We start from the raw sequence: 8,558 nt of genomic DNA, 5'->3' as shown, positions 1-8,558 counted from the left end.
GCAGGAGGACGCGGACCTCGGCTGGCGGGGGTTGGGGTCCCCCGCCAGCGAAGGTAGGCGAGCAACGGAGGGGGAGGGTTGGCAGCGGTAGGGGGGTCCAGGGCGAAATCTGCGGGGGCCCAGGCCCCTGAGGCCCCACGCAGATACGCCCCTGGATATGATAGAGACGCTTAAATAGCTAAGGGCATTAATATACAGGAAGTGTGCCTTTTTCAACTGAAGGAAAACTCTGGAACGAGGGGGCATATTTATTTATTTGTTACATTTGTATCCCACATTTTCCTACTACTACTACTACTACTATTTAGCATTTCTATAGCGCTACAAGGCATACGTAGCGCTGCACAAACATAGAAGAAAGACAGTCCCTGCTCAAAGAGCTTACAATCTAATAGACAAAAAATAAATAAAGTAAGCAAATCAAATCAATAAATGTGGACGGGAAGGAAGAGAGGAGGGTAGGTGGAGGCGAGTGGTTACAAGTGGTTACGAGTCAAAAGCAATGTTAAAGAGGTGGGCTTTCAGTCTAGATTTAAAGGTGGCCAAGGATGGGGCAAGACGTAGGGGCTCAGGAAGTTTATTCCAGGCGTAGGGTGCAGCGAGACAGAAGGCGCGAAGTCTGGAGTTGGCAGTAGTGGAGAAGGGAACAGATAAGAAGGATTTATCCTTGGAGCGGAGTGCACGGGAAGGGGTGTAGGGAAGGACGAGTGTGGAGAGATACTGGGGAGCAGCAAAGTGAATACATTTATAGGTTAGTAGAAGAAGTTTGAACAGGATGCGAAAACGGATAGGGAGCTAGTGAAGGGTCTTGAGGAGAGGGGTAGTATGAGTAAAGCGACCCTGGCGGAAGATGAGATGGGCAGCAGAGTTTTGAACCGACTGGAGAGGGGAGAGGTGACTAAGTGGGAGGCCAGCAAGAAGCAGATTGCAGTAGTCTAAACGAGAGGTGACAAGGGTGTGGATGAGGGTTTTGGTAGAGTGCTCGGAAAGAAAGGGGCGGATTTTACGGATGTTGTAAAGAAAGAAACGACAGGTCTTGGCAATTTGCTGGATATGAGCAGAGAAGGAGAGAGAAGAGTCAAAGATAACCCCAGGGTTTCGAGCTGAGGAGACAGGGAGAATGAGAGAGCCATCAACAGAAATAGAAAACGGGGGGAGCGGGGAGGTGGGTTTGGGGGGGAAAATGAGAAGCTCGGTTTTGGTCATATTTAATTTCAGGTGGCGTTGAGACATCCAGACAGCGATGTCAGACAAGCACGCTGAAACTTTGGTTTGGATGCAAGGTGAGATATCAGGGGTAGAAAGGTAGATTTGGGAGTCATCAGCATAGAGATGGTAGGAAAAGCCATGGGATGAGATTAATGAGCCAAGGGAAGAAGTGTAGATAGAAAAGAGGAGGGGACCAAGAACAGAACCCTGAGTTACGCCGACAGGCAGAGGGATAGAAGTAGAAGAGGATCCACCAGAGTGAACACTAAAGGTGCGGAGGGAGAGGTAGGAAGAGAACCAGGAAAGGACAGAGCCTTGGAATCCAAGTGAGGACAGGGTATCGAGAAGTATGCTGTGATCAACAGTGTCAAAAGCAGCGGAGAGATCAAGAAGAATGAGGATGGAATATTGACCTCTGGATTTAGCCAGTAATAGGTCATTGGAGACTTTAGTAAGCGCAGTTTTGGTTGAGTGGAGAGGGCGAAAACCAGATTGTAGTGGGTCAAGAATAGCATGTGAGGAGAGAAAATCAAGGCAGCGGCGGTGAACAGCACGCTCAAGTAATTTGGAGAGAAAAGGAAGGAGGGAGATGGGTCGGTAATTAGAGGGACAAGTAGGGTCAAGTGAAGGCTTCTTAAGGAGAGATGTGACCACAGCATGTTTAAAGGCAGCAGGGACAGTCGCAGTGGAAAGTGAGAGGTTGAGAATGTGACAGATAAAAGGAATAAGAGCAGGAGAGATGGCATTAAGAAGGTGGGTGGGAATGGGATCAGAGGAACAGGTGGTACATTTTGAGGAAGAAAGGAGAAATGTAGTTTCCTCAATAGTAACTTCAGGAAAGGAGGAAAGGGAATGAGGGGAAGGAGAGAGAGGGGAACGGACTAGTGGAGGGAGAGCTGGTGAGGTAGAGAAAGCAAGGTTTATCTTTTGAACCTTGTTGTGAAAGAATTCAGCAAGGGTCTGAGGAGATAATGAAGGGGGAGTTGGGGGAGGGGGCACCTTGAGGAGAGAGTTCAATGTGGTGAAGAGAAGTCGAGGATTAGAGCCAAGAGAGTTGGTCAGTTGGATATAATAATCCTGTTTGGCACGTAAAAGAGCAGATTGGAAGGAGGTCAGCATGAACTTAAAGTGTAAGAAATCAGCAAGGGCCTGAGATTTCCGCCAGAGGCGTTCGGCGGAGCGGGTACAGGAACATATTTGCAGGCTCAATGTGGCTTACATAGTACCAGAGAGGCGATTGCAGACTCCGGTGTAAACAAATACATAGTGAAGTTGTGGTAAGATAACGTTCATGTGGTATAGCCACATAAGGGAATCGTACTCGGAAGGGTTGTGTTATGTCCATTTCTTCATATGATGAAGTTAAGAGGCAACAGGCTTAGGAGTAATCTAAGAAAGTATTATTTCACAGAAAGGGTGGTAGAAGCATGGAATGGCCTCCCGGTGGAGGTTGTGGAGTCAAGGATTGTGTCAGAATTTAAGAAGGCATGGGATAAGCATGTGGGATCGCTTAGAAAAAGGAAGAGTTAGGGATTTCAGAGGATGGGCAGACTGGATGGGCCATTTGGCCTTTATCTGCCATCAGGTTTCAATGTTATGGTTTAGTTAGATTTGCCATATCGCCTAATTCTTTTTAAAAAAAAATGGTCTAAGGGGTTTACAAATAACAGAAATTTAAAAGTCAGAAAAGGAATGCTATTAATTTAAAAACAAAAGATAAAGAAAATCATTCACGCAAACTAAACTGCTGTGATTGAGTCCTCTTTCTTTGCCATCCATCACATTTGCTCTGTTCAATCTTTTCTCCCCTCATTATTTCATTCACACACTTCTTCTTACACTAGTTATTTCTAGGCTGGACTATTGTAACTCTCTATATGCAGGCCTCCCACTCTACTCACTTAAGCATCTTCAATTGATCCAATCCACTGCTATGAATCTACTCCAAAATGCTCATTCATCCTCCATCCCCTTGTTCAAAAGAACACTCAAAACTCTCCTGTTCATTGAAACTTTTGGTTCTTCCTCCATCTGATACCTTGCACTTGTCTACATCTCTTTTCCCTTTCCTACCCTACTTCTTCTAATTTTATTTTAATACTGTAAACTACTCAGAATTCATTGTAGGCTTGTGATGGTATATCAAATGCTTTAAATGAACAAGCTAATAAAGAAAAACAGCCATTCAGATCAGTCAGACAAGAGTCTCTTTGAAAATGATAATAATATACTACATAAACCCAATCTGCTGGCTGACCGCTATTGAACCGAACATACAGAATGGCTATCATGGAAAGTTTTGTCACTGTGTATTTTCTTTGTCTTAGAAGGGCATTTTTGATATGATGTCTAAGTCCGACTTCAGACATTTTACACAAAACATCCAAAATCTGAATAGAAAAGGTCATTTTCAAAAAAAAATATCTATCTTTTTTTTTTTTTCAAAAATACCATTTCGAACAAGCTTTTGTGCTTTGTATGTTTTGTTTAAGGACCATTTCTGAAAAAAAAAATGTCCAAATGAAAAATGTAGAAAATCAAGCCATTGGGATTTAGGAGGGGCCAGTATTTTTAGTAGACTGGTCCCCCAGACATCCCAGGAGAGCAATGGAGCACCCTAGGGGGCATTGCATTGGACTTCAAATAAATGCTCCCAGGTACACATCTCACCATTGCTCCTTTATCTTGTCTGCTGAGCCCCCCAAAACCCACTACCCCCAACTGCACACCACTACAATAGCCTTTATAGGTGAAGTGGGCACCTATATGTGGGTGCAGTGGTTTTCTCCAGCACAAGTGTAACATGTAGGGGGAGGTATGGGCCTGGGTCCACCTGTCTGTAGTGCATTGCACCCACCACTAGTCTACTTCAGAGACCTACATGCTGCTCTAATGGACCCGAGTATAATATCTGAGGCTGGCACTGAGGGTGGTAAGTAATATTTTTATTCATATTTTGGAGGGAGGTGGTAGGGGGGTCAGTGACCATTGGGTGAGTAAGGGGAGGCCATCCATGATTCCCTCCCCTGGTCATCTGGTCATTTAGGGCAACGTTTTGTGCCTTATTCATTATAAAAACAGGTCTAGCTCAAAATATCTTAGTTTTAGTCCTGGACGGTTTTCTTTTGTTTCATTATGGCTCAAAAACATCCAAGTCTTAGGAATGCTCAACTCCTGCCCTTAACACACCCCCAACACACTCCCTTGAGATTTGAATGCACTGCAGATGAACAGCATAGAAAAACGTCTGAAAAATAGGTTTTGAAAATACCAATTTGGACGCTTTTGCAAGAAAAACATCCAAATGCTGCTTTATGCCACTTTTTAGACATTTTTCTCTTTCAAAAATAAGTCCCTTAGTATTAGAGTGGGTTGTTGTTTGAGGGGATTAGTGATGTGCATGCTCACATGCAGTTCCTCCATGCACAGTTTAAATATCTTTTTTTCAGGCTGTGACATCCCTTTAATGAATTTCACCAGAATATCATTCATTATGATATTTACTGCTTGTGTTTCTTCAACTATTTTCCCTCTAGCAACTATAAAGAATGAGTCTATTGAACCTTTTTTTTCTGAAATAAACTCAAGCAGTTTTGATTGTCTTTTGCAAGGATCATTGTGTGGATACTGTAGAAATCAGAAGGGTCTTGTAGTGTCCTGGATTCTAGAAGCAATTTTAAAAACAATACTTAATAGCCATGAGATTCTCTTTGCTTCAAGCACCCCACAGACTGGTATAAGGGATCATGCATTAAATATAGACATATTTTTAAAATCAGCTACACTAGTATTCTATAAAGAAAGATAGACACCAGTTTTCCTTTGTAGAATAGGCTCCAGATAGGAGTGTAGTAGCTGCCTAAAAACAGGCAACTCTATACAGAATTACCCTCTATTGGGGCAACTCTATAACTGAGTACCTCTCCCCTATAAAATTCAGCGCTATTTAACCAGCCAGGAAGAGCTTCTGGCCAGTCAAATAGAACCTAACCAGCAATTCCTGAATACTCAGCACATCACTGGCTAAGTTTAGTTGCCAAATAGGGCCACTAAAATAGCAGGTCTATCTTTGGCCAGTTTAAACTTAATCAGTCAGCAACCGGATATTCAATGACTTTCACCAGAAACAGCCCAGCACTGATTATCCAGTCTCACCGCAGACCGTGGGAATTATCCAGACTGCCTTCCATGATCTGAATATCGGCCCCCTCCAATTTATGCACCCAGAGGGCATATGGTAGGAGCCTATTCTATAAAGGAAAGTAGGTGCCTGCTTTCCTTTATAGGATACTAGTTCAACCTGGTATCAGCGCACCTACTATTTAGGTGCAGGCACTTATGCCAGCCATAGAGTGTGTGTGTAAGTGTGAGCATCTATGTGTAGTAGAGACATGCATAACTTCTAGTATTCTGTAAATTATGTACATAAATTGGGGCCACACTTACATCTTGCCCATGCTCCACCCTTGGTAACACCCCCTTAGCAAATACGAGCCTATGTTTGCAGAATAGCAATAAGGCTCCACACTAACACTTAAAAGACAATTATATAAGAGATGACTAAATTTAGGCATCATTTACTTGCACCAATGTATAGATTAGACACACCTATATGTGTAAATGATGTCATTAATTGGCATTTACGCATGTAGATTCTATAAATAGTGTGTCCACGTCACATAGGACTAGATTCTGTGAATGGTGCCCACATGTGGGTGCTGAAAATTTGAGCACTGAGCGCTATTCTATAAATGGTGCTCTGAGTTGGGTGCCATTCAGGTACGAGGATTTACACCAATTAAAACCTGGTGTAAATCCTCACACATATAGGCGCAGATCTCCCGAATGCTATAATAATGCATGCATCTTTAGTGAATGCCCATGGCCCACCCATGCTCCTCCCATGGTCACACCCCCTTTTCAGTTGCACACTACAAGGATTATACACGCATCTTTATAGAGTAGCACTTAGCAAGACGTTTGCGCAAATCCAAATGGTTGCCAATTAACACGAATAATTGATGGCTAGTGCTCAATTATTGACAATAATGAGCTCATTTCTCAATTAAATTGTGTGCACAAATTGGGCGTGCACTGAAATTTGCATGCACAATTTTGAGTGCCATTTATAGAATCGGGGGGATCGCACACAACTTGTGAAGGGGAGGTATTAATTTGGAAGGCTCATGGGCGTACAATGGGTATGTATAAAATAATACTATTAGTTGTGCACATTGCAAAGGCACACTTATGCCTGCTATTGACATGGCATAGGTGAATGCGCCTACCATTAGGCAAACCAATATGGATTTAAACTACAATTAAATAATGGCTTAGGTTTGCCCCAAAGCCGATATAGAATTGGGCTAAGCCTGCCCCTTTATGATACCTAACATTAACATGGATATGAGGGCTATGTAGCTGTGACATCTGTCACCTCATTGATCTCAATGGTTCATTCAGCTAATCTGGCTGGCAAGGTGAGTTTCCCCTTCCTCCCTCACCACTCCATGCCCGTCCCTACCTAAAATTAGGCACCAGTTTTAAGAATTGCCATTTTAACTTGTAAATGTATGTAAATGTAATTGACTAGGTTACAGAATAATCCTATATGTGGAGAGAGATGGATTTCTTATGATTCATAAACATATTGTAATCAAGGCTGCTATACTTTCTGCTTTTAAAAGTATAATTTAATGTTTAGATGTAATTAAAAAAAAAAAAGCAAGCCTTTTTGTAGCACTCTGCACATGGATGAAGACTATTCTAACCAGATAGACCGTTCCAACAGACTGTGACTGTATTTTGCACAAAGCTATTAATCAATTGAGCATGTTGTGATCAGATAATTAATATAAGGGAAAAAAATACTTCACCAAAAGGATAGGCTCTACATTTTTAATGGTATATCATGAATTAGTTTCAGAATTTTAATGAGCTACTTAGTTTCTTCCCCCTCTATAATTTTTGAGTTTAAAAAATGAACAATCTAAACATTCTGTACAGCTCTTAGGAAGCATTAAATTGCAGCTCCCTGGTTTGGCTGCTTTTAGTTTCTTTTTTTTTTCCAAATTTTAACAGTTTAAAACATCTCAAAATGCTATTTTCAGTAATGTCAGTTAGAAGCTATTGCCTCTTTCAAGTGCAGATAGCTATATATAAAACTCCAAATGGTATATATTTGTGTGTGGTAGGGAGAGGGCAGATGAATTAAAAGTAGCTTTTCAGGCAGTGCGGGCAAACCTTTTGGTCTAATAGCCAAAAGGCTGTGACTGGGTTTGGAAGCCAGTGCAGTCTATGGTTTGAAGAGGTTTTTTTTTTTTTGGGGGGGGGGGGGGGGTTCCCCATCCAATCCAGTCACAACTCTCAATACAGCCCTCATTTTATATAAATCCAATAACAAAAATACTTGTAGTGGCTTCTAACACGTCATCACCCTGAGCCAGAGGGCATTTGAATGTTACTAAAAGCAAATCGGTCGGATCAGAGTGATGACATGTTATAGGCCACAGAGGGATTTTCATCACTGGCCGGTGGTGGGTAGATAAAATAGAAACAGAGAAGATGATAGCAAAGACCATATGGCCTATGCAGTCTACCCAGTTATCCTCCCTTTTTACCAAGCCACGCTAGCAGCTGCCATGTGCTAATGCCGACACAGCCCATTCATTTTGAATGGACCGTGTCAACACGGTTTATGCACAGGACCAGAATTTTTTAGATGAAAGTCCACAATATGGCAGGATTTCTGTCTGGTAGCAGAGACAGCCACTATCAGAAAGACATGGATCTCTGTGAGTTAGGCTGTATAGGTGTCTGTTCTCGCACTAATATTGAAGTCTCCCAAGATTAGCACGATAACACACGCATCCATGTAGCTCAGACTCACACAGCCATGTGAGCAGTCGCTGTCTGTACTGTCACATGTTGAAGAAGATATGAGCTAATCGAGTGGCATCAGTGTCTCTTGGCTGAGTTGGGAGCTGCCACACACTTTCTCTTCTCATTCCTGGATTTCCCTCCAATGATGCTTCAGGTTCTCTGCATCTCTGTTGTTAATGGTTATAATGATGCTTGTTGTCTGCTAAATTCCAAATATAGCTTCAAAGTGGATACCATCAAGATTGAGTTATATAATAATAACAGATTAAAAAGAGAAGGAATGTCAATAAAACAACTAACCTAATAGAAGAATTTATTAAACAAATACACCTTCAAAAGGGGAAATGATAAAACTAAAGGACATGAGATGAGGTTGTGGGGTGATAGACTTAGGAGTAATGTCAGGCAATTCTTTTTTCACAGAGTGGGTGATCGAACCCTGGAATGCTTTCCCGAGGGAGGTGGTA

Source organism: Microcaecilia unicolor, chromosome 3, assembly GCF_901765095.1.
Source record: "Microcaecilia unicolor chromosome 3, aMicUni1.1, whole genome shotgun sequence".
Taxonomy (NCBI): Eukaryota; Metazoa; Chordata; class Amphibia; order Gymnophiona; family Siphonopidae; genus Microcaecilia; species Microcaecilia unicolor.
The sequence above is the reverse complement of the archived record's forward strand: the minus strand, read 5'-3'. Positions refer to the sequence as shown.